At 39.4% G+C, this 27,707-nt stretch overlaps 1 protein-coding gene across 1 annotated transcript in view; it reads left to right on the top strand.

Annotated features, from left to right (window-relative positions):
• Positions 1-27,707, top strand: part of LOC128658546 (dynein axonemal heavy chain 11-like) — a 1,692,686-nt gene that overhangs the window by 655,925 nt on the left and 1,009,054 nt on the right. The window lies entirely within an intron of this gene.

Raw genomic sequence — 27,707 nt, 5'->3', positions numbered from 1 at the left:
TCTGTTAAAGGAATCTTATGCTTAAGCACTTGAAAGTGATGCAGTATAGCTGTTAAAAGCTTATTAGAAAATATCACCTGAACAGCTCTATGTAAAAACTGAAGCTATTTTACCTGAGAATTTCCTCAGTAACCACATACCATTGTACAAGAACTTTAAGTAGCCAATCAGGATGCTAGTCCCAGGACTTGCAAGGGAGCGTGCATCTGGCATGTTATTTCCCTCCTCAATTTAAGGAAGTTTGCTATAAAATCTCATGATGAGATCACAGTAAAGCAAAGTATGACACCAGCACTGAAGAAGCTGATTAGCTGTTTTTTTTTTCTTTTCAACATGCAGCTGACAGTAGCTGAAGGACAACTCTTAACAGAGCACTTACTATTGTGAGCTGAGGAAATGTTGAGGCAAAATATATTCCTTTTGTATATAGAGATATTCAGATGATGTTTTCTTGTCAGCTTTTTACAGTTATGCTGCATCACATTTTTTGTGTGATTAAAGCATATGGGTATTATGTCCCTTTAATGCATCAGTTCTGTTTTATGGCACAGTTTATGTTTCTCATAGGTTGTTTAAACAATAACAAGTGTCTTTGTGTTCCCAAATACAGCTGAAAAATACTGATTTAAGTAAAGGAAAAGTCAAAGGTCATAACAATTAGAGTGATGGTTTACAACACAGTTTCTAAAAAAGTTGCTATATTACAATCTAATATAGTGACATGTGTATATATATATTTGTATTGTTGTTCAACAATAGTATTTACAGGTCCTATAAGCCCCCCATATGGCTCACTGTTTACTTTGATGGGGCGTCCTTACTGGTTCCACATTTTCGCAATGTTGTGCCCGTTGGTTCTATCAGCAGAAGCCCTTCACATGTGCAGTTTCCTCACTAAGTTCTAGATTATGAGTGGCGCACTAACTGTTGTGTATCTTTGCGGGTGTCAGAAGTAGCGCTATCAGGAAGTTGAAAATATATGAGAATGCAAGAGCGCAGTCACGATTTATGCTTGTTGGGTTACCGCAACCTCAGAGCTCTGATGAACTGTTACGCTCGAATAAAAAGTGGGAAAAAACACATCAAAAATACATGTTACAGTAAAGTAACACTCATCTTAACGCTGTAGCTTAAAAATATTGCATTATAAGGGCACAAAGTTATGAGCTGTGAAGTGTTCGGAAAAAAAAGTGCAGAAAGTGCTTTTACATAGGGATCCATAGGAACACATGTATGATGATATTTATTAATATAAATATTTATGTATGTATTTCTATACATATCTATTTATGTATTTATATGTGTGTGTATATATATATATATATATTTACATACATATATAAATACAGATATACATATCTATATAAATCTATACATATATCTCCTGCGCTCAGGTTAGTGCGAGTTGGCGGCAGGAAAATTTTGAGTTCAAAACGAGGCTCTATTAAAGTCTATGGGGATTGTGCCAATGGGATTGCAACTTTGCGGTTTTATTTTTACTTGCGACCTGTAATATGCGAAAAATGAGTAGCAAGCATTAAAATAGAATTGAGAGGTGAAAATGCGTTCTCGGAAACTCAAATATGCACCTCTCTTGTAATCTAGCCTTAAGGCAATCCCCAGTATGTAACAACAATACAAGTAAACAGTGAATCAGTTCCAATTCACTGTTTGCTTGTATTGCTTACACGTTTCCTTTGCAGTGGCAGTATAATGTGAAGCGCACACTGCCAATTACGTATAGAGCGGGTGGGACTGCTCTATATGTCACTACACTACAGAAAAAGAGAGGTGAGGGGGAGGATGGAAACATAGAAACGGGAAGAAGTAAAACATTTTATATTAACATAATGGTAAATTTAAAAAATACTTGTGGTTTGTTTGACCAACTAACAGTAAGGGTAAGTTAAGATAATGTAAAATATACCATCACTTTAAGGCTCAATTATAACACAGACTGAAAATTGAATGTTTGTTCCTCTCTTTTTATTTTCTTTGTCTTCTTTTCTAACACCATTTCTTGATCCATCCTTATAACCTCATGTAACTTTACTTTTAGTTCATATCCTCTTTGTGCAAATGTATATTTAATTTCAACATAGAAAAAGTCTGAATATTATCCCTTATAAGCTTATTCAGCAGTGCTGTTTGCAAAGCCTAGGGAAAGAGGTGGTATTTTCCTGTTGCTTTTAGGTATTAAACGTTATAGTCCATAGCTAACAGGTTAATTGTAATATGTGTAAAATGAGTGTTGCAGTAAAGCTCTCGTTCTTAACACCTTTGTCCGCAGCAGTATGTGATTTACCAAACCAAATGTGTAGCAAGGTAATCTGTTGCGGTTTAAGCAATTGAAAATAACCAGAATATTATTTAGTAAAAAACGCTCACTCACCAGAAGTCCTTTTGTATGCAGGAGCCGTTTTATCCCTCTGCGTGTTCTGACAATCACTTGTATCCTTGATGCTGGTATTTCTCAGACATGGCGAATGTAAAGCCGTTACACAAGTGAAGTCTTGTAGATAAATGAACATAAAAGTTTGTTTGGAGAGCGTATTTTTACTGGCTGCTGGTAGCGGGTATAGCCCAATGAAAACCGCTAAGAAAAAATAGCATATAAACAAAAGTTCACTAAAGTGAGGTATATCCAGCAGTGAATGGACCGAAATGAATTCGGATAAAAAGTATCTTTATTAGTATCAAAGGTAAAACTTGACTGTAACTGAGTCAAAAAATAACGATACCACAGCCAGAGGGACCTATCTATCAAGCTCCGAAAGGAGCTTACCGGCCCGTGTTTCTGGCGAGTCTTCAGCAGTTATGAAGCAGCGGTCACAAAGAACGCTGCTCCATAACCCTGTCTGCCTGCTCTGAGTCTGCAAGGGGCGGCGTTGCACCAGCAGCTCTTGTGAGCTGCTGGTGCAATGCTGAATACGGAGAGCGTATTGCTCTCCGCATTCAGCGAGGTCTTGCGGACCTGATCCACAGTGTCGGATCAGGTCCGCAAGACCTTTCTTAAATAGGGCCATTGTGTCAACCTAACAGCATAGTGGTTTTACATCCAACATGTTTCGTGCCATTACAGCACTTCGTCAGGGATGTGGAATCATTATTTTTTTACTCAATTACAGTCAAGTTTTACTAATAAAGATGCTTTTTTTTTTTTTTAATTCTTTTTTATTGAGGGTTTTCAAAAAGTACAATAGACGGTAACAGTCATTAGTGCTACAACTTATAGTCACAGAAACAACAGAAAAAAAATACTTTAACAAAATACATTAAAGTTAGAGATCTGAATCCTCCATTTTACAATACTCATAGCTTATTGGGGTGACTATTAAGTTGATCAATCATGGGTCATATGATAATAGGATGAGAACATATATGGTAGTCCCAGGGAAGGCCCCTTATGGACCTTATGATGAGTTAAGAGTTCAAGAGATATATATAAGGGGGGGGATGGGGAATTCAGCGGACAAAGAGCCGCTTCTAGTTAAAAGGGAGAAAATGGGAGGGAAAGGGAGAACGGAGCTAGTTAGGATGCTGGGAAGGTAAAAACTACAGGGCCATTAAACTTAATAATGTAAAGAGCTCTAATATGGAGATTGAATATCAACAGTGCTGTGGTCAGTAACTATGCGAAAACTGTGAAATGAACTACTAGGCTAGCTACCAAGAAGAAATACCATTTTAATAACGTTGAACTAGCCCAGTGGGGACAAGGTTCACACTGATGAAACATAAATATAAACCCCTATATGTACCACTGCATGGTCAAATCTGGTAACTGTAGTATATATAAAATAAATTTGGCTAATGATAATGGTTTGAATTAGGCATACACAAGCTGTACCTATATACTAGAAGTATCGTATGAGACTTGTTACTATACACAAGCTGTACCTATATACTAGAGGCACTATGTTAGACTTGTTACTATACTCAAGCTGTACCTTTATACTAGAGGGTACTGTATTAGACTTATTACTATACACAAGCTGTACCTATATACTAGAGGCTCTTTATTAAACTTGTTACTATACACACGCTGTACCCATTTACTAGAGGCACTGTATTATACTTATTACTATATCCAAGCTGTACCTATATACTAGAGGCACTGTATTAGACTTGGTACTATACGCAAGCTATACCTATACACTAGAGGGCACTGTATTAGACTTGTTACTATACATAAGCTGTATCTACATACTAGAGGCACTGTATTGGACTTGTTACTATACATAAGCTGTATCTACATACTAGAGGCACTGTATTGGACTTGTTACTATACAGAAGCTGTATCTATATACTAGAGGCTCTGTATTATACTTGTTGCTATACACAAGCTGTACCTATATACTAGCGGCACTGTATTATACTAGTTACTACTATATACACAAACTGTACTTATTTACTAGAGACACTGTATTAGACTTGTTACTATACACAAGTGGTACCTATATACTAGGGGGCACTGTACTAGAGTTGTTATTATACCTAAGCTGTACCTATATACTAGAGGCACTGTATTAGACTTGTTACTATACCCAAGCTGTACCCATATACTAGAGGGCACAGTATTATACTGGTTACTATACACAAGCTATACCTATATACTAGAGGCACTGTATTAGACTTGTTACTTGTTACTGTACCTATATACTAGAGGTCCTATATTAGACTTGTTACTATATGCAAGCTGTACTTATATACTAGAGGGCACTGTACTAGATTTGTTACAATACACAAGCTGTCCCAACATACTAAAGGCACTGCATTATACTTGTTACTATACACAAGCTGTATCTATATACTAGATGGCACTGTATTCGACTTGTTACTATACACAAGCTGTACCTATATACTAGAGGGACGGTATTATATTTATTACTATACATAAGCTGTACCTATATACTAGAGACACTGTAGTAGACCTGTTGCTATACACAAGCTGTACTTATATCCTAGAGGGCACTGTATAAGACTTGTTACTATATACAAGCTATACCTATATACTAGAGACACTGTATTAGGCTTATTACTATACACAAGCTGTACCTATATACTAGAGGGACGGTTTTATACTTATTACTATACATAAGCTGTACCTATATACTAGAGACACTGTAGTAGACTTGTTACTATACACAAGCTGTACTAATATACTAGAGACACTGTATTAGACTTGTTACTGTACACAAGCTGTACCTATATACTAGAGGGCACTGTATAAGACTTGTTACTATACACCTGCTGTACCTATAAACGAGAGGCACTTTATTAGACTTGTTACTATAAACAAGCAGTAATTATCGGCAGACCAAGGTGCCTGGATTATAAACTGTTAAATTCCTCTAGTAGATACATATAAATCTCTATGGTGAAATATACAGTAGCACAACATCGAATATACAAAACAGTAGAGTAAGTGGCATTCAACATTATCCGCAGGCCTAGGTGTATGGGTTATTAGCTGTTAGGTATCAGCAGTAGATACCTATTGAGTTAGATGGTAGTGAGGAACAAACATGAATACGTGACAGATTATGACACGTGAGCACATACAGTTAAATTCATGGGTGTAAGAGGCTTTCTAGATGTCACATAGAGTTAAATCTGTCACTCCTCACTATATATCTATACCGTCTCTCAAACCCTAGAGGATCGCTATTGGTACATTACTGCCAACTAGAGAGGTAGTGCAAAGAAGTACCCCTATATAACAGAAAGACTACGTTAGTAAGCGCATATGGGGAGTTCCAGTTAGATAATCTATCTTGATACTACCGCGCTTATGAGCAGGGTAAAACATAACAATCATATTTACATTGTTTGAGCACATGGGAGTATATCAGAACACTTATTGACATAATTATTAACTTCAAGGCTGTGTCACTTCGATAAGCAGAATTGATGACACTGTTATGACTTAAAATTTAATATAGGGAAAGCACTTGTAAAAAGGTGCTGTGCTTATAGGGCTTCACTGATAGACTGGAGAGTTATCCTATTCCAGGATCTGTGTGTTCTCGCTGACTCAAAGGAATTTCACTGTCCGTGTAGCATTACCAACTCTTAAGCCCTTGGAAGGTGCTATAGTGAGGCAGCGTCTATGTAAGCTGAGAGAAGCTATAAGTCCCCCCTATAACATGTCAAACTTTAGAGTCATCGGGGGCGGAGCCAGCCACAGTGGGGACTAGACGTGTTCTTACATAGCTCCTGTTTTCTTAAACTATTTTACTATGTTTAACCCTAGTAACTTCTTCCTTCTATTGGATGTGGACCTCAGATGCTTGCCTTAGTCTATAGAGCATTCAGGAAATCATCATCTCTGCGGACACTCGGACTCCTAGACTACTAAAAGAAGTAAAGCCCTGCGGCGGGACCCGCTATCTTAGCTACAGTACTCCTCAGACATTCATAAATCTGCTTGACCTTCTGAGGCTCATAGGCTTTATTATAGACGATGGAGGTATCTTACTCTGAGATAAGAGCATGCCTAACAGAATTGGGAGCTCGTATGACAAGAAACTATAACAGTGTGAGAAACGTTATCAAATGCAGCTTTGAATGTCACATGGAACCGGTAGCAACAATGGCGGAGCAAGTGGAACAACGGTCATATATACAATTACCGACAGCCCTAACACCAGCGCAACAGAGTGTTTTATGCGCACAGGCACATGAGACCCAGGTGACTCTTATTGCGCTCGCATCAGAGGACGCTAACTGTTTGGAGGAACAGACGGAATATCAGCTACGTGACTCAAGCTCTCTTGAATGCGAGTATAACAAATGTGAATACACTTCGGACCTGCAGGAACAGAGGTTGGACTCCGGTGGTCCTGTGAATTCTTCCGATCTCAACTCTGCCATGGGCCCTCTCTGGAGCCCCGGATTTGAGACTGTTGTCCCACCAGAGGTAAAATCTCGAGAGAAGAGCCTACATAACAGAAGATTAGCTCACATGGCGTTCCTCCTCTGTGGATCATCCCTTCTGACTTCCCCGAAGCAAATTTTGACCTGCAAGTCTTCAGCCCTGATAAGATGGACATTTGGGACATGGGAGTAAGCAAGCACACACAACTCTTTCGCTTTATGCGGCATAGGATGAGGAGGGTATTTAGCACTGCTTATGTTTGCTCTCCCTGAGATGGCCGACAAACTTTACTGACATTTTACTCCTCTAAGCATCTTACACTGCCCTTTAGCTTTTACATGCAACGGAGATGTTGCTTTCTTCTGTTAAGTGTGATCAGTCCACGGGTCATCATTACTTCTGGGATATTACTCCTCCCCAATAGGAAGTGCAAGAGGATTCACCCAGCAGAGCTGCATATAGCTCCTCCCCTCTACGTCACTCCCAGTCATTCTCTTGCACCCAACGACTAGATAGGATGTGTGAGAGGACTATGGTGATTATATTTAGTTTTATATCTTCAATCAAAAGTTTGTTATTTTAAAATAGCACCGGAGTGTGTTATTACCTCTCTGGCAGAGTTTGAAGAAGAATCTACCAGAGTTTTTGCTATGATTTTAGCCGGAGTAGTTAAGATCATATTACTGTTTCTCGGCCATCTGAGGAGAGGTAAACTTCAGATCAGGGGACAGCGGGCAGATGAATCTGCATAGAGGTATGTAGCAGCTTTTATTTCTGACAATGGAATTGATGAGAAAATCCTGCCATACCGATATAATGTCATGTATGTATACTTTACACTTCAGTATTCTGGGGAATGGTTCTTCGCTAGAATTACACTGTAAGAAGTACATAAAGCTGTTTAATAACTAGAAATTATGTTTAACGTTTTTGCTGGAATGTAAAATCGTTTTCATTTGCTGAGGTACTGAGTGAATAAATGTTTGGGCACTATTTTTCCACTTGGCAGTTGCTTAATCTTTTTTCTGTCAGTTTCTGTTCTCTCTCACTGCTGTGTGTGAGGGGGAGGGGCCGTTTTTTGGCGCTTTTGCTACGCATCAGATATTTCAGTCAGCAGCTCATTGTATTTCCTGCATGATCCGGTTCATCTCTACAGAGCTCAGGGGTCTTCAAAACTTATTTTGAGGGAGGTAATTTCTCTCAGCAGAGCTGTGAGAATTATAGTTGACTGAGATAAAAAACGTTTATTCTGTAATTTGTTTCCTGCTTTCAGAATTTGTTATCTTTGCTAATGGGATTAAACCTTTGCTAAAGTTGTGTTGTTTACAAGGATTGAGGCTATAACTGTTTCAATTTATTAATTTTCAACTGTCATAGATCTTCTGTGCTTCTTAAAGGCACAGTACGTTTTTAATATTATTCTAATTGAATTGTATTCCAAGTTGCAAGTTTATTTGCTAGTGTGTTAAACATGTCTGATTCAGAGGATGATACCTGTGTCATTTGTTGCAATGCCAAAGTGGAGCCCAATAGAAATTTATGTACTAACTGTATTGATGCTACTTTAAATAAAAGTCAATCTGTACAAATTGAACAAATTTCACCAAACAACGAGGGGAGAGTTATGCCGACTAACTCGCCTCACGTGTCAGTACCTGCATCTCCCGCTCGGGAGGTGCGTGATATTGTAGCGCCGAGTACATCTGGGCGGCCATTACAAATCACATTACAGGATATGGCTACTGTTATGACTGAAGTTTTGGCTAAATTACCAGAACTAAGAGGTAAGCGTGATCACTCTGGGGTGAGAACAGAGTGCGCTGATAATATTAGGGCCATGTCAGACACTGCGTCACAGGTGGCAGAACATGAGGACGGAGAACTTCATTCTGTAGGTGACGGTTCTGATCCAAACAGACTGGATTCAGATATTTCAAATTTTAAATTTAAACTGGAAAACCTCCGTGTATTACTAGGGGAGGTGTTAGCGGCTCTGAATGATTGTAACACAGTTGCAATACCAGAGAAAATGTGTAGGTTGGATAAATATTTTGCGGTACCGGCGAGTACTGAGGTTTTTCCTATACCTAAGAGACTTACTGAAATTGTTACTAAGGAGTGGGATAGACCCGGTGTGCCGTTCTCACCCCCTCCGATATTTAGAAAAATGTTTCCAATAGACGCCACCACACGGGACTTATGGCAAACGGTCCCTAAGGTGGAGGGAGCAGTTTCTACTTTAGCTAAGCGTACCACTATCCCGGTGGAGGATAGCTGTGCTTTTTCAGATCCAATGGATAAAAAATTAGAGGGTTACCTTAAGAAAATGTTTGTTCAACAAGGTTTTATATTGCAACCCCTTGCATGCATTGCGCCGATCACGGCTGCAGCGGCATTCTGGATTGAATCTCTGGAAGAGAACATTAGTTCAGCTACTCTGGACGACATTACGGACAGGCTTAGAGTCCTTAAACTAGCTAATTCATTCATTTCGGAGGCCGTAGTACATCTTACTAAACTTACGGCGAAGAATTCAGGATTCGCCATTCAGGCACGCAGGGCGCTGTGGCTAAAATCCTGGTCAGCTGATGTTACTTCTAAGTCTAAATTGCTTAATATACCTTTCAAAGGGCAGACCTTATTCGGGCCCGGGTTGAAAGAGATTATCTCTGACATCACAGGAGGTAAAGGCCATGCCCTGCCTCAGGACAAAGCCAAAGCTAAGGCTAGACAGTCTAATTTTCGTTCCTTTCGTAATTTCAAAGCAGGAGCAGCATCAACTTCCTCTGCACCAAAACAGGAAGGAGCTGTTGCCCGCTACAGACAAGGCTGGAAACCTAACCAGTCCTGGAACAAGGGCAAGCAGACCAGGAAACCTGCTGCTGCCCCTAAAACAGCATGAATTGAGGGCCCCCGATCCGGGATCAGATCTAGTGGGGGGCAGACTTTCTCTCTTCGCCCAGGCTTGGGCAAGAGATGTCCAGGATCCCTGGGCGCTAGAGATAATATCTCAGGGATACCTTCTGGACTTCAAATACTCTCCTCCAAGAGAGAGATTTCATCTGTCAAGGTTGTCATCAATCCAGACAAAGAAAGAGGCGTTTCTACGCTGCGTACAAGAGCTCTTGTTAATGGGAGTAATCCATCCAGTTCCACGATCGGAACAGGGACAGGGGTTTTACTCAAATCTGTTTGTGGTTCCCAAAAAAGAGGGAACTTTCAGACCAATCCTGGACTTAAAGATCCTAAACAAATTCCTAAGAGTTCCATCGTTCAAGATGGAGACTATTCGGACAATTTTACCTATGATCCAAGAGGGTCAGTACATGACCACTGTAGATTTAAAAGATGCTTACCTTCACATACCGATTCACAAAGATCATTACCGGTACCTAAGGTTTGCCTTCCTAGACAGGCATTACCAGTTTGTGGCTCTTCCATTCGGATTGGCTACAGCTCCAAGAATCTTCACAAAGGTTCTGGGTGCTCTTCTGGCGGTACTAAGACCGCGGGGAATCTCGGTAGCTCCATACCTAGACGACATTCTGATACAAGCTTCAAGCTTTCAAACTGCCAAGTCTCATACAGAGTTAGTACTGGCATTTCTAAGGTCACATGGATGGAAGGTGAACGAAAAGAAAAGTTCACTCATTCCTCTCACAAGAGTTCCCTTCCTGGGGACTCTTATAGATTCTGTAGAAATGAAGATTTACCTGACAGAGGACAGGCTAACAAGACTTCAAAGTGCTTGCCGCACCCTTCATTCCATTCAACACCCGTCAGTGGCTCAATGCATGGAGGTAATCGGCTTAATGGTAGCGGCAATGGACATAGTACCCTTTGCACGCTTACACCTCAGACCACTGCAACTGTGCATGCTAAGTCAGTGGAATGGGGATTACTCAGACTTATCCCCTTCTCTGAATCTGGATCAAGAGACCAGAAATTCTCTTCTATGGTGGCTTTCTCGGCCACATCTGTCCAGGGGGATGCCATTCAGCAGACCAGACTGGACAATTGTAACAACAGACGCCAGCCTTCTAGGTTGGGGTGCCATCTGGAATTCTCTGAGGGCTCAGGGACAATGGAGTCAGGAGGAGAGTCTCCTGCCAATAAACATTCTGGAATTGAGAGCAGTTCTCAATGCCCTCCTGGCTTGGCCCCAGTTGACAACTCGGGGGTTCATCAGGTTTCAGTCGGACAACATCACGACTGTAGCTTACATCAACCATCAGGGAGGGACAAGAAGCTCCCTAGCTATGATGGAAGTATCAAAGATAATTCGCTGGGCAGAGTCTCACTCTTGCCACCTGTCAGCAATCCACATCCCGGGAGTGGAGAACTGGGAGGCGGATTTCTTAAGTTGTCAGACTTTTCATCCGGGGGAGTGGAAACTCCATCCGGAGGTCTTTGCCCAAATACTTCGACGTTGGGGCAAACCAGAGATAGATCTCATGGCGTCTCGACAGAACGCCAAGCTTCCTCGTTACGGGTCCAGATCCAGGGATCCAGGAGCAGTCCTGATAGATGCCCTGACAGCACCTTGGGACTTCAGGATGGCTTACGTGTTTCCACCCTTCCCGATGCTTCCTCGATTGATTGCCAGAATCAAACAAGAGAGAGCATCAGTGATTCTAATAGCACCTGCGTGGCCACGCAGGACTTGGTATGCAGACCTGGTGGACATGTCATCCTGTCCACCTTGGTCTCTACCTCTGAAACAGGACCTTCTGATACAGGGTCCCTTCAAACATCAAAATCTAACTTCTCTGAAGCTGACTGCTTGGAAATTGAACGCTTGATTTTATCAAGACGTGGGTTTTCTGAGTCAGTTATTGATACCTTAATACAGGCTAGGAAGCCTGTTACCAGAAAGATTTACCATAAGATATGGCGTAAATACCTATATTGGTGTGAATCCAAAGGTTACTCTTGGAGTAAGGTTAGGATTCCTAGGATATTGTCTTTTCTACAAGAAGGTTTAGAAAAGGGTTTATCTGCTAGTTCATTAAAGGGACAGATTTCAGCTCTGTCCATTCTGTTACACAAACGTCTGTCAGAAGTTCCTGACGTCCAGGCTTTTTGTCAGGCTTTGGCCAGGATTAAGCCTGTGTTTAAAACTGTTGCTCCACCATGGAGTTTAAACCTTGTTCTTAATGTTTTACAGGGCGTTCCGTTTGAACCCCTTCATTCCATTGATATAAAGTTGTTATCTTGGAAAGTTCTATTTTTAATGGCTATTTCCTCGGCTCGAAGAGTCTCTGAATTATCAGCCTTACATTGTGATTCTCCTTATTTGATTTTTCATTCGGATAAGGTAGTTCTGCGTACTAAACCTGGATTCTTACCTAAGGTAGTTACTAACAGGAATATCAATCAAGAGATTGTTGTTCCTTCTTTGTGCCCAAATCCTTCTTCGAAGAAGGAACGTCTACTGCACAACCTGGATGTAGTCCGTGCTCTAAAATTTTACTTACAGGCAACTAAGGAATTTCGACAAACGTCTTCTCTGTTTGTCGTTTACTCTGGGCAGAGGAGAGGCCAAAAGGCTTCTGCTACCTCTCTTTCTTTTTGGCTTCGTAGCATAATTCGTTTAGCTTATGAGACTGCTGGACAGCAGCCTCCTGAAAGAATTACAGCTCATTCTACTATAGCTGTGGCTTCCACTTGGGCCTTCAAGAATGAGGCCTCTGTTGAGCAGATTTGCAAGGCTGCAACTTGGTCTTCGCTTCATACTTTTTCCAAATTTTCCAAATTTGACACTTTTGCTTCATCGGAGGCTATTTTTGGGAGAAAGGTTCTTCAGGCAGTGGTTCCTTCTGTATAAAGAGCCTGCCTATCCCTCCCGTCATCCGTGTACTTTTGCTTTGGTATTGGTATCCCAGAAGTAATGATGACCCGTGGACTGATCACACTTAACAGAAGAAAACATAATTTATGCTTACCTGATAAATTCCTTTCTTCTGTAGTGTGATCAGTCCACGGCCCGCCCTGTTTTTAAGGCAGGTATATATTTTTTAATTTATACTCCAGTCACCACTTCACCCTTGGCTTTTCCTTTCTCGTTGGTCCTTGGTCGAATGACTGGGAGTGACGTAGAGGGGAGGAGCTATATGCAGCTCTGCTGGGTGAATCCTCTTGCACTTCCTGTTGGGGAGGAGTAATATCCCAGAAGTAATGATGACCCGTGGACTGATCACACTACAGAAGAAAGGAATTTATCAGGTAAGCATAAATTATGTTTTTTCCCACAGATTGAATATTAAGCCAGGTTAACTCTCAGTACCCTGAACCTGAAAGGCTACTAACGGACTATGTACAGAGGCAGGTCTATGTGTATTATCAAAAGAGATTTCACAGGACACTTGATGTTTAAAATGCTCTTATTCCTCCTAATAACTAGTATGTATGGACTTAAATGTAAATAAGTGTTCTGGGATATTGAGACCTTAATATGTTTTGTACCTCATAGTATAGCATTATGTATTGTTTTATTGCCTCCCACTTGCTGTAGACATCTTAGCAGAGGGATCGCTTTCCAAATAGTTCCTGTTACTGCACTAACTGTAATACTAACCCTAATACACTCTAAGCTCATTCACCAAGGGATGACCGCATTAACTTTGCAGTACATACACAGAAAATAGGGACAAGATATATAAACTAGGTTAATTGACTCTTTCAATTAGAATTAGCTATTCTTCTTTTTCAAAGTTATGACTGTATAAACTCTGGTAAACTTTTGCTATATAGGGCTTTTGTTCTAAGAATGCTTCATGTCATGATCTATTTATAATTCCATCTCCAATTGCTCCCCCTGTCTAGAGTTACATCATGCTCTTTTGCCTTTGCGTTGGTAATGTTTATAGACCAGGACATTTATAGTTATGGTTCTTTGTTCATAGGTTTACTTGTACTATGGGCATCTCTAATAGTTTTTTATGTATCCTGGCTTTAAATATTATGAGATATCTGCAATTCTAATTCATGTACCTTCTTGCTATTAATATGTGTAATATGTGTATTCCCTTCAGAGATTATCACCCTTGTCTTATTGTATATAGGATAGCTTTATAGTGTGATGTCCCATACCCATTTTCATATTATTACCTAAGGCCTAGATTTGGAGTTTGGCGGTAAAAGGGCTGTTAACGCTCCGCGGGCTTTTTTCTGGCCGCACCATAAAATTAACTCTGGTATCGAGAGTTCAAACAAATGCTGCGTTAGGCTCCAAAAAAGGAGCGTAGAGCATTTTTACCGCAAATGCAACTCTCGATACCAGAGTTGCTTACGGACGCGGCCGGCCTCAAAAACGTGCTCGTGCACGATTCTCCCATAGGAAACAATGGGGCTGTTTGAGCTGAAAAAAAACCTAACACCTGCAAAAAAGCAGCGTTCAGCTCCTAACGCAGCCCCATTGTTTCCTATGGGGAAACACTTCCTACGTCTGCACCTAACACTCTAACATGTACCCCGAGTCTAAACACCCCTAATCTTACACTTATTAACCCCTAATCTGCCGCCCCCGCTATCGCTGACCCCTGCATATTTTTTTTAACCCCTAATCTGCCGCTCCGTAAACCGCCGCAACCTACGTTATCCCTATGTACCCCTAATCTGCTGCCCTAACATCGCCGACCCCTATATTATATTTATTAACCCCTAATCTGCCCCCCTCAACGTCGCCGACACCTGCCTACACTTATTAACCCCTAATCTGCCGAGCGGACCTGAGCGCTACTATAATAAAGTTATTAACCCCTAATCCGCCTCACTAACCCTATCATAAATAGTATTAACCCCTAATCTGCCCTCCCTAACATCGCCGACACCTACCTTCAATTATTAACCCCTAATCTTCCGAGCGGAGCTCACCGCTATTCTAATAAATGGATTAACCCCTAACGCTAAGTCTAACCCTAACACTAACACCCCCCTAACTTAAATATAATTTACATCTAACGAAATAAATTAACTCTTATTAAATAACTTATTCCTATTTAAAGCTAAATACTTACCTGTAAAATAAATCCTAATATAGCTACAATATAAATAATAATTATATTGTAGCTATTTTAGGATTAATATTTATTTTACAGGCAACTTTGTAATTATTTTAACCAGGTACAATAGCTATTAAATAGTTAAGAACTATTTAATAGTTACCTAGTTAAAATAATAACAAATTTACCTGTAAAATAAATCCTAACCTAAGTTATAATTAAACCTAACACTACCCTATCAATAAAATAATTAAATAAACTACCTACAATTACCTACAATTAACCTAACACTACACTATCAATAAATAAATTAAATACAATTCCTACAAATAAATACAATTAAATAAACTAGCTAAAGTACAAAAAATAAAAAAGAACTAAGTTACAGAAAATAAAAAAATATTTACAAACATAAGAAAAATATTACAACAATTTTAAACTAATTACACCTACTCTAAGCCCCCTAATAAAATAACAAAGACCCCCAAAATAAAAAATTCCCTACCCTATTCTAAATTAAAAAAGTTACAAGCTCTTTTACCTTACCAGCCCTGAACAGGGCCCTTTGCGGGGCATGCCCCAAGAATTTCAGCTCTTTTGCCTGTAAAAGAATAAATACAATACCCCCCCCCAACATTACAACCCACCACCCACATACCCCTAATCTAACCCAAACCCCCCTTAAATAAACACTAAGCCCCTGAAGATCTTCCTACCTTGTCTTCACCATCCAGGTTCACCGATCCGTCCTGAAGAGCTCCTCCGATGTCCTGATCCAAGCCCAAGCGGGGGCTGAAGAGGTCCATGATCCGGTCAAAGTCTTCATCCAAGCGCGGCAGAAGAGGATCTTCCATCCGATTGAAGTCATCATCCAGGCGGCATCTTCTATGGTCTTCCATCCGGAGCGAAGCGGCAGGATCCTGAAGACCTCCAGCGCGGAACATCCATCCGGACCGACGACTGAACGACGAATGACTGTTCCTTTAAGGGACGTCATCCAAGATGGCGTCCCTCGAATTCCGATTGGCTGATAGGATTCTATCAGCCAATCGGAATTAAGGTAGGAATTTTCTGATTGGCTGATGGAATCAGCCAATCAGAATCTAGTTCAATCCGATTGGCCGATCCAATCAGCCAATCAGATTGAGCTAGCATTCTATTGGCTGATCGGAACAGCCAATAGAATGCGAGCTCAATCTGATTGGCTGATTGGATCAGCCAATCGGATTGAACTTGATTCTGATTGGCTGATTCCATCAGCCAATCAGAAAATTCCTACCTTAATTCCGATTGGCTGATAGAATCCTATCAGCCAATCGGAATTCGAGGGACGCCATCTTGGATGACGTCCCTTAAAGGAACCGTCATTAGTCGGGAGACATCGGAAGAAGAGGATGGATCCGCGTCGCCTGCTTCAAGATGGACCCGCTCCGCACCGGATGGAAGAAGATCGAAGATGCCGCTTGGAGAAGATGTTTGCCGGTCCGGATGTCCTCTTCTTGCCGGATAGGAGGAAGACTTTGGAGCCTCTTCTGGACCTCTTCAGCACCGGATTATGGATCGCCAACCCCCGCTTGGGTTGGATGAAGATGTTGGAGCCAGGACGGATCGGTGATACCTGGATGGTGAAGACAAGGTAGGAAGATCTTCAGGGGCTTAGTGTTAGGTTTATTTAAGGGGGGTTTGGGTTAGATTAGGGGTATGTGGGTGGTGGGTTGTAATGTTGGGGGGGGGGATATTGTATTTATTCTTTTACAGGCAAAAGAGCTGAAATTCTTGGGGCATGCCCCGCAAAGGGCCCTGTTCAGGGCTGGTAAGGTAAAAGAGCTTGTAACTTTTTTAATTTAGAATAGGGTAGGGAATTTTTTATTTTGGGGGGCTTTGTTATTTTATTAGGGGGCTTAGAGTAGGTGTAATTAGTTTAAAATTGTTGTAATATTTTTCTTATGTTTGTAAATATTTTTTTATTTTTTGTAACTTAGTTCTTTTTTATTTTTTGTACTTTAGCTAGTTTATTTAATTGTATTTATTTGTAGCAATTGTGTTTAATTAATTTATTGATAGTGTAGTGTTAGGTTAATTGTAGGTAATTGTAGGTAGTTTATTTAATTATTTTATTGATAGGGTAGTGTTAAGTTTAATTATATCTTAGGTTAGGATTTATTTTACAGGTAAATTTGTTATTATTTTAACTAGGTAACTATTAAATAGTTCTTAACTATTTAATAGCTATTGTACCTGGTTAAAATAATTACAAAGTTGCCTGTAAAATAAATATTAATCCTAAAATAGCTACAATGTAATTATAATTTATATTGTAGCTATATTAGGATTTATTTTACAGGTAAGTATTTAGCTTTAAATAGGAATAATTTATTTAATAAGAGTTAATTTATTTCGTTAGATGTAAATTATATTTAAGTTAGGGGGGTGTTAGTGTTAGGGTTAGACTTAGCTTTAGGGGTTAATACATTTATTAGAATAGCGGTGAGCTCCGGTCGTCAGATTAGGGGTTAATAATTGAAGTTAGGTGTCGGCGACGTTGAGGGGGGCAGATTAGGGGTTAATAAATATAATATAGGGGTCGGCGGTGTTAGGGGTAGCAGATTAGGGGTACATAGGGATAACGTAGGTGGCGGCGCTTTGCGGTCGGAAGATTAGGGGTTAATTATTTTAAGTAGCTGGCGGCGATGTTGTGGGGGGCAGGTTAGGGGTTAATAAATATAATACAGGGGTCGGCGGGGTTAGGGGCAGCAGATTAGGGGTACATAAATATAACGTAGGTGGCGGTCGGCAGATTAGGGGTTAAAAATTTTAATCGAGTGTCGGCGATGTGGGGGGAGCTCGGTTTAGGGGTACATAGGTAGTTTATGGGTGTTAGTGTACTTTAGGGTACAGTAGTTAAGAGCTTTATGAACCGGCGTTAGCCAGAAAGCTCTTAACTCCTGCTATTTTCAGAAACGACTCTAAATACCGGCGTTAGAAAGATCCCATTGAAAATATAGGCTACGCAAATGGCGTAGGGGGATCTGCGGTATGGAAAAGTCGCGGCTGAAAAGTGAGCGTTAGACCCTTTAATCACTGACTCCAAATACCAGCGGGCGGCCAAAACCAGCGTTAGGAGCCTCTAACGCTGGTTTTGACGGCTACCGCCGAACTCCAAATCTAGGCCTTATAAGTAAGTAACAGTATGGTATAAGTGGATGGTCCAGGAGCTAGGAGCTCCCAATCTACAGTAGTTACGCTTTTTATCTTAAATCTCAGCACGCAATCCTTTCCTTCTCATGTTATATATATGTTCACAGACATGATGCAATTTTCTCTCATATGTATATAACGCACCACATTTATGGTATGGCTACAATCCTGTATTCCCACTGTGACAGGCTGAAGATGACGATATTTTTACAGTCGCTTTGTCCTACAACAAATACTGCAAGTTTTTCTATATACTAATATGCACATGTTAATGGATTCTTCCTGTACTCGTAACTAGACATCTGTTGATCCTTTTTGCTGTTATTAACCAATTGATACTCATACCGTTTATCATACTTTAGGTTTTAGGTTATATGTGCTTCCTCCCTCAGGCTCTTGCATACACTAAAATTGGGAATGTGCTGCTTATAGCCGGAGCAGTGTAATATAGTATTCTGGTGGTAGCCGCTATTTACCAGCAATCATTCATGCTCTGCATACCTAACATAACATATTGCTATTCATAGTTATTAACTCAACAGACCGCTTACGCAGTATGTACATTGTGCTTATACTTTCATTATTATTTAACTGGCATTGATGTTATACCAGTACAATAGGTTCCATACATAAGCAATTACTGCTGATATGGGTAGAATACTTGTGCATATCCTGCTGGAATATAACCTTAACCTAATATGTTTTGCAATTTTGTGTAGGGATGTATATAGTATAAATGACCTTCTGTATCGCTAATTTTGAAACCCCACCTGGGTAGAGTTAAGTTTATTGACTATTACGAAGGTACATGATTAGAGATATCATTACAGCATATAGCCCACTAGTTATATAGCACACTCATATGTTCTGAACTCTCCTATATACTTTATTATGCGTTCATATCAGCCATTAACCTATGTATGTATTGCTAACTCTGGGTGAGACATTCCTTTACGGACCCCTAGTCGCATTAAGATGTTACTAGAAGTATGGCCTTCATTGACATTATCTCATATAACTAATTTTCCGATAACATTTTTTTTCAGAGATCCCCCAATATCATAAATCATATATGTTTTATGATGTCTGACTGTAGATATATATTTATGTGTTTATTCTTATGGCTTCGCCCTCCAACCCTCCCCTTATATTGATAGCAGTGCTTATCCGCTGAATATCCCCTCCCCCCATAACATATACTCATTTCTTCTTTTTGTACAGCTCATAAAGAGCTAGCTATCTGACCTCCAGTTATTTACTATACCTACAAGCCGTTAGGCCTAATACTTTAGATTTCAACAGGTCAGACACTCATATTAATTTATCATAAAATCGAGGTTCCATCTGCCTATCTATTGTGACTTGTACCATTGCTGAAATATGTTGTTCAATTGTATTTGTAGCATTCTTTCGTTTCAAAAGGCGGTTTATGTTTTATGTTCTATGTATACTATGCAAAACCTCAATAAAAAAACATTATTTTAAAAAAAAAACAAAAAAAACTTTAGAGTCATCATTAGCATTAGTGGATCATATAGGATACATAAGAAGGGTCCTTTTAGATAGGCTTAATATCTTCAACCCAGTCACCCAATCCCAGACCGGGGAGCGGAGCAAAAAATATCAGAATTCCACTGCAAGACAAGCGATACTGTGGTAGTGGTCATCGGGTCAAGCCATATCAGAAGGACTGAAGATAAAGTCTCCAGAAGTAGAGTCACTGCACTCAGGCCGACTCCGGGCTCTGAACATTTCAGGCATTCACACTTGTAAGTTGAAAGCATACAACCCGGTGTCAAGCAAACCGCACCGACAGGGAACTCAGTGGTGATGTCCATATTGTCAGCAACTGCAATATAAGTCTCCTGGGTGGTCTCCTTAGCTGCTGAGGACAGCTGACTTGGCTCTCGGTCACTATAGGTTCCCGGGTATGTATTTGTTGATGGCTCGCATATTTGCGAGAGTAGGCTTTTGCAGGTCTTATTAAGCAGGCTTTTAATTTCCCTGAAGTGATCGTAAAAGACTTGGTGTAGACCTGACACCCATCGATCTAGGGAAAGCATGGCCAGAATTTATAAAGCAGGCAGCTTCTCTAAGCACTATCGGTTGTTGCATATATGTTGCATATATGTAGAGTTGTAGTCATGCTGGCTCTCCGCTTGCATAGATCGTTATGGACTTTTCAGTAGTGTTCAATTGAATCCCATTCAAGAAAGACTCTGCAGTGTAATGGCAGACAATCTTGATGCGTCACTTCTTAGTACTCAGCTTCACCACTTTCTTTTGAACCACTTACAAGTATATGCATATCTTAGGGGTTCCCCCTTATTTATATCCTCATTTTATGCGGTGTAGAGGCCTCACACTAGCGTTGTGTCCCTATATTACCAAGGTTGTTTGCAAAGATTCATGAAAGTGCGGCCATCTCGCTCCTTAGTTGGCTCCGCCCCCATAAAGATACTTTTTATCCGAATTCATCTTGGTCCATTCACTGCTGGTTATACCTTACTTCGGTAAACTTTTGTTTATATATTTAATTTCATTTAGCTGTTGTATCTACTTTTGCTAATTAGTATTATTCTGGATCACCCTAAGGTATTATGATTGTATAAACCCCCTTTTTAATGTTGTTGAATGAAAATTATAATTGTGTAAAAGCAAATTTCTATCAGTAGATATCTTACAGCCTCCACACCAACATGTGGGATGATGGTGCATATCCTGTAAACATCTATGGTCACCAAGATATCTCCTTGTTCAACATTTACGTAATTGCGTATCTTGTGTATTAGATGAGTAGAATCCTTTAAATCAGCAGATGTTTTTTTAACTACCGGCTGCAACCATATTTCACTAATTTAGCGATTGGTTGGAACTCTGAGTCCAATGTGAACTTTATTGGTCTACCTGAGGGATTTTCCAATGATTCATGGATTTTTTGGCACAGTATATTTGGGCTACATGGATTTTCAGCTATCAAACATTTTTGATTATCTGTATCTATAAAACCATGCAATAATGTGTGTTCCTTTATCAGATTAATCACTGTTTTGTAATTATAGGTGGAGCCAGATTCTAATTTTGCATAACTATTACCATCAGAGAGTTGTGTTAAGATGTCCTGTCTATAATTCTCATAATCTAATATAACTATCACCTTGCCCTTATCCATGGGCGAATAACAACAATATCATCCTGTTGTAATGCATACCATTCTTTTCTAGTAAGATTATCCCCTGGACAAACTACCTATAATTACAATAAAGTGCAGAATTATCAGTGAGCCCAACAAGGATTTTCCCAATTAATAGTAGATCAGATATTGTCCCCGGTAGATTGAGTTTAGACACATATTATTGAAGTCTAGAGGGGGGTTTTATGCAAGAAGGGATCATTCTTTAACCCACACCAGTACTTGAGATGCACAAGTGAATATAAATTGGATTCACACCCCAGCAAGTAAGTACTATTTGAAAATTAATAAGCACACATCTCAAGATTACCTCCACAGTACATAGAAAAAGATTGTTAACCGCTGTGTGTGACAAATAATCTCTGAGTTATCCCCATAGTATCCTCAGCAAGCATTAAGAGCTTTGTTTATCATAGTGCTCCACTAAATTATACCCTGCAGGTTTACAGAACCTCAAAAGGGACAAATCATCCTTTCTATTGTTTATCATTCATTGTAGTGCTGGAACTACTGGATCAGGTCACAGATTGCAAGAACCGGTAATTAATTCTTGACTCTAAAATGGATTATCTTCCTCCAAATTTCCCCCGATAATGCAGTTCCTCTAGGCAAGTGCTTACAATAGGTGTTTTGATCAATACCCTGGGCATGGTCTGGGTTGTCTGCACTAAGGAGAGCCTACTTTGCAATAACCTCTTGGAATATCTTATCTGACCCTGAGTCCTTTTCATAAATTATAGTCTCACATGTTGCAAAGCAGCGATCTAGAAGCCGATGCAGCCCACAAAATGTTTCTCTAGGAGTGTAGAAATTTCTTCCTGTAGGTATAGCAGACGCCATCTCTCATATCAAATCCAAGAGTGTTTATAGCAGCTTAGCTGTTACTGCCTGATCCATGTTACTGGGGGTGGGGTGTTGAAGCCTCATTGTTAGGTCACTGCCTGGAGTCTCAACAGTCCAGATCCGGGCTGGGAGCTCATAAATGCAGAAATCTTGGATCAATCGATTCATCAGAGCATGAATCTGCAATATTTATAGGTTTCACTTATTGATGCTGTAATTTCCACTGGATAATCGGCATTAACAGCCTCAGATATTGAGATCAATCATGGCTGCTGCCCAGAAATGCCCCCTGCTATCAATAGTTTATAGGGGTTTATTTGTGATATTTAGGTGCTTGAGTGGCAATTTACTAAGAGATAGACAGATCATTGTTTGACACAATTATTTTTAATTTGAAAAACAATTTACAAATGTATGGCGCAGTGATGGGGTCAAATATGACCCCATAATATGCCAATATATTTATTGCAGTTAAGCCACTTAATGCAAACCGCAAAATCGCGTGTGCGCTCACGTATTCTCCATAGAAGTCAATAGAGAAGACAAATAGAAAAAAACCCCACAAAAACCCTAACATGTTGCGAAAAGCACATGACGTATTCTCCTTGAAAAGTGTATATGAAAATGCAAATATTTTATATTGTGAAAATTTTTTGACAACGGAACATGTTCTATTTATTTATAAATAAATATTTCTCTATATATTTGATGATATTTGGAAACTGGTTAGTATAGGACCGGTCTGATGTGGGACACCTTCTGGAGAAAGTGTATACCAAGACAGAAAAGGTACTCCAAGAGGCTAACTACCAACATAAAGGAAGTACAAGGGATTTATCTACAACAAGAAACATATCCCTGCATACTCCAGGAGGCTCACGAAAACCCAAGAGGCACCACATCTGAATACAAGGAGAAGATTCTACCATCTGTATATACCCCCAGTGCGGCATACTTACCTCATCAGATTGAGGTATTATCTGGTAAGGGTATTACATACCATCTATTTACTGATACCAACTGCTTATGAAGATTTACTACGGACTATATATTGTCTAAAGACTCATATGAACACTGTTTCATAATCTATTCATCATTCTTCAAGCATAATTGATTCCAATAATTTATATATTTTTTAAATATTCTTTTAATTGCTATTATTTTTCTAATAATCAGCTCTAGTTTTCACTCATATTCCCATACACCACCCATATTTTAAATGGATATATAGGCGCTGTATCTACTCTTGTATACACATGAATATATATATGTCTAGATATCTCGAGATCTATATGCGAATATCGCATTGAAAATACATCTGAGATATTGTTTAATGTGCATAAGATTGTAATATAAAATCTTTTAATTATCTCCATAGTTAAACATAAGTCTATACATATAAATCCATGTTTCCATGTTTCTCTATGTATGTGTATGTATGTCAATGTAAAATCCCTGCGTCAGCTTTTTTTTTGTCTAACACTCGAGATCCTGTATCTTTGAGCCCTTATAACTTTTGTGTGCAATATTTTTTTAACCTCTTAAGGACATTTGACAGAATTTTTCCGTCATAAAACAATTGAACAAACTGTAAGCTGTGTCCTTAAAGGGTTAAAATATATTTTATATTAGACAGTGTTAACATGAGTGTAACTGTACTTTGTAATGTATTTTTAAAGTGTTTTATGAAACTTTTATGTTGCGCAAAACTGTTAACTACAGCTCTTCAAGCATGGAAATAATTGTTGTGTAAAAGGCGAATGCGTGCACGCAATCATTATTTTATAAGATTTGTAATACCTGCACAATGGAAATTAATTGAGAAAACACCACAAATCATTGCACACAGAAAACTCATAACGTGCTACCTGTAATCTTGCCCACTGTATATTAATGTTAACAATGTGATCTACCTCTGCTGGTTGTTACATTTACACCTTCCTCTGGGCCATGGGAATGAACACCCAGAGGTAAAATTTGACCGTATTAATTTGCCCTTGTATAAATTCTGGGTTTAATGCAGTGGATGAAAAAAAGAGTCAAAGGAAGCCTTGGAAAATTATTGGCTCCCCAATATCTACAATCACAATTATTAACCCCTATCCATGCACTTCTCCAATATATTTGAAGGACCATTAAACACAGTAGAGTTGCATAATCAACAAATGCATAATAAAAATGCAGTGCTAAAACACTTGGGGCCCGATCCGATATGCAGCGTCGCCCGCAAAAGCCGGAGACGCCAAATTTTTATACGGCGTAACATAGAAGTTACGCTCGTATATTTCTGCCTTCGCCCGTAGTTTTTCCCCCCATAGACTGACATACAAAACACGCGCAGTTTGGTATCCAATATACAGCGCAAGGCCTTACGTGGCGAAAATGGAGAAATCTTACTCCATTTTCACCTCGCCAAAAAATGCACCTGTAACAAGCCTTGTGCTGAGTATTGGAGCACCGTAACTCCCTAAAATGCCTGCAAAAAAAAAACTAACACCTAACGCATGCGCAATGTCTATCTACCTGTCAACCGCAATCCCCACCGATATACCTAATAAAGTGTATTAACCCCTAAACCGCCGCTCCCGGACCCCGCCGCCACTAAATAAAGTGTTTAACCCCTATACCGCCGCTCCTGGACCCCGCCGCCACCTATATTAAATATATTACCCCCTAATCTGATCCCCCTACACCGCCGCCAGCTACATTAAATATATTAACCCATAATCTGATCCCCCTACACCGCCGCCAGCTACATTAAATATATTAACCCCTAATCTGAACCCCCTACACCGCCTCCAGCTACATTAAATATATTAACCCCTAATCTGATCCCCCTACACCGCCGCCAGCTACATTAAATATATTAACCCCTAATCTGATCCCCCTACACCGCCGCCACCTACATTAAATATATTACCCCCAAACCTAAGTCTAACCCTAACACCCCATAACTTAATTATTATTTAAATAAATCTAAATAATATTAATATTATTAACTAAAGTATTCCTATTTAAAACTAAATACTTACCTATAAAATAAACCCTAAGATAGCTTCAATATAATTAATAATTACATTGTAGCTATTTTAGGATTTATATTTATTTTACAGGTATATTTGTATTTATTTTAACTAGGTACAATAGCTATTAAATAGTTAATAACTATTTAATAGCTACCTAGTTAAAATAATTACAAAATTACCTGTAAAATAAATCCTAACCTAGGTTACAAATACACCTAACACTACACTATCAATAAATTAATTAAATAAATTAACTACAATTATCTAATATAAAATACAATTAAATAAACTAAACTATATTACAAAAAAACAAACACTAAATTACAAAAAATAAAAAATATTACAAGAATTTTAATCTAATTACACCTAATATAAACCCCCTAATAAAATAAAAAAGCCCCCCAAAATAATAAAATTTCCCTACCCTAAACTAAATTACAAAGTAACCAGCTCTTTTACCAGCCCTTAAAATGGCTTTTTGCGGGGCATTGCCCCAAAGTAATTAGCTCTTTTACCTGTAAAAAAAAAGCAATACAATACCCCCCCAACATTACAACCCACCACCCCTACTCTAAAACCCACCCGATCCCCCCTTAAATAAACCTAACACTACCCCATTGAAGATCACTCTACCTTGAGCCGTCTTCACCCAACCGGGCCGAAATCTTCATCCGATGCGAGCACAAGTGGTCCTCCAGCCGGGCCGAAGTCTTCATCCGATCGGGGCAGAAGAGGTCCTCCATCCGGCCGAAGTCTTCATCCAAGCGGGGCAGAAGAGGTCCTCCATCCGGCCGAAGTCTTCATCCAAGCGGGGCAGAAGAGGTCCTCCATCCGGCAGAAGTCTTCATCCATTCGTGGCTCTATCTTCAAGACCTCCGACGCAGAAAATCCTCCTCAGCCGACGGACTAACGACGTATGAAGGTTCCTTTAAATGATGTCATCCAAGATGGCGTCCCTCGAATTCCGATTGGATTCTATCAGCCAATCGGAATTAAGGTAGGAAAAATCTGATTGGTTGATTGAATTTGAATTTATTTGAACTAGGTAGCTATTAAATAGTTAATAAGTATTTAATAACTATTGTACCTAGTTAAAATACCTAGTTAAAATAAATACGAAGTTGCCTGTAAAATAAAAATAAATCCTAAGCTAGCTACAATGTAACTATTAGTTATATTGCAGCTAGCTTATGGTTTATTTTATAGGTAAGTATTTAGTTTTAAATAGGAATAATTTAGTTAAATGTAGTTATTTTATTTAGATGTATTTAAATTATATTTAAGTTAGGGTGGGTTAGGGTTAGACTTAGGTTTAGGGGTTAATACATTTAATATAGTGGCGGCGACATTGGGGCGGCAGATTAGGGGTTAATAAATGTAGGTAGGTGGCGGCGATGTTAGGGACGGCAGATTAGGGGTTAATAATATTTAACTAGTGTTTGTGATACGGGAGTACGGCGGTTTAGGGGTTAATATATTTATTATAGTGTCGGCAATCTCCGGTTCAGCAGATTAGGGGTTAAACATTTTTATTTAGTGTTTGCGATGTGGGGGGGACTCGGTTTAGGGGTTAATAGGTAGTTTTTAGGTGTTAGTGTACATTTTAGCACTTTAGTTAAGAGTTTTATGTTACGGCGTTAGCCCATAAAACTCTTAACTACTAACTTTTAAATGCGGTACCAGTCTTGACAGGAGAGGCTGTACCGCTCACTTTTAGGAAGACTCGTAATACCGGCGTTATGCAAGTCCCATTGAAAATATGGGATACGCAATTGATGTAAGTGGATTTGCGGTATTTTCGAGTCGCAGAAAAAAAGTGAGCGGTACACCTGTACCTGCAAGACTCGTAATACTAGCTTTAGGAAAAAAGCAGCGTTGGGACCTCTCAACGCTGCTTTTTAAAGCTAACGCAAAACTCGTAATCTAGGTATAGATTTCTTAGATCATCTCCCCTGAGTGGCTCACAGTCTCAATTTCAAATGAGTCATAGGTTTTTTTTGTCAAATTTCAAAGTTAATTTAATTTTCCTTCCCCGGACCCCAGTATCATGTGATATCCATCAGCCAATCACAAAATATATGTAAGTATATACTGGCAATTTTTGCACATGTTCAGTAGAATCTGATGCCTCAGAAATTGTGCATATAAAAAGACATATTTTGATAATGGAACATTTTGACAATGGAAGTAAATTGGAAAGTTGTTTACAATTGTCTGCTCTGTCTGGATCATGAAAGATTAATTTTGACTTTAGTGTCCCTTTAATGATCATTTTAAAATTCTCATGTTGGTAGGGTAGAGAGTTAAACGTAGTGCAATGTTTGGAAAGAAATATGGACATTTTGTAAAAAATGGAAGAGGAATGCGGATTATGTATCCTTGAAAAAGTCATGAGTCCCATGAGGAAGGGATAAACTGGTTTATACACACAGCCTCCAAAAACTCTACAAGTATACATGGCACTGTGACGAATGTTTCTTTTGTTGAATAAATCCAACAGTGGTTGGAGTTCTCTGGGTGCTACTGGTACCCTGATATTGAGTATTATATTTCTCCATGTTTTA

The sequence above is a fragment of the Bombina bombina genome, chromosome 1 (genome assembly GCF_027579735.1).
Source record: "Bombina bombina isolate aBomBom1 chromosome 1, aBomBom1.pri, whole genome shotgun sequence".
Lineage (NCBI taxonomy): Eukaryota > Metazoa > Chordata > Amphibia > Anura > Bombinatoridae > Bombina > Bombina bombina.
The sequence above is the reverse complement of the archived record's forward strand: the minus strand, read 5'-3'. Positions and strand labels throughout refer to the sequence as shown.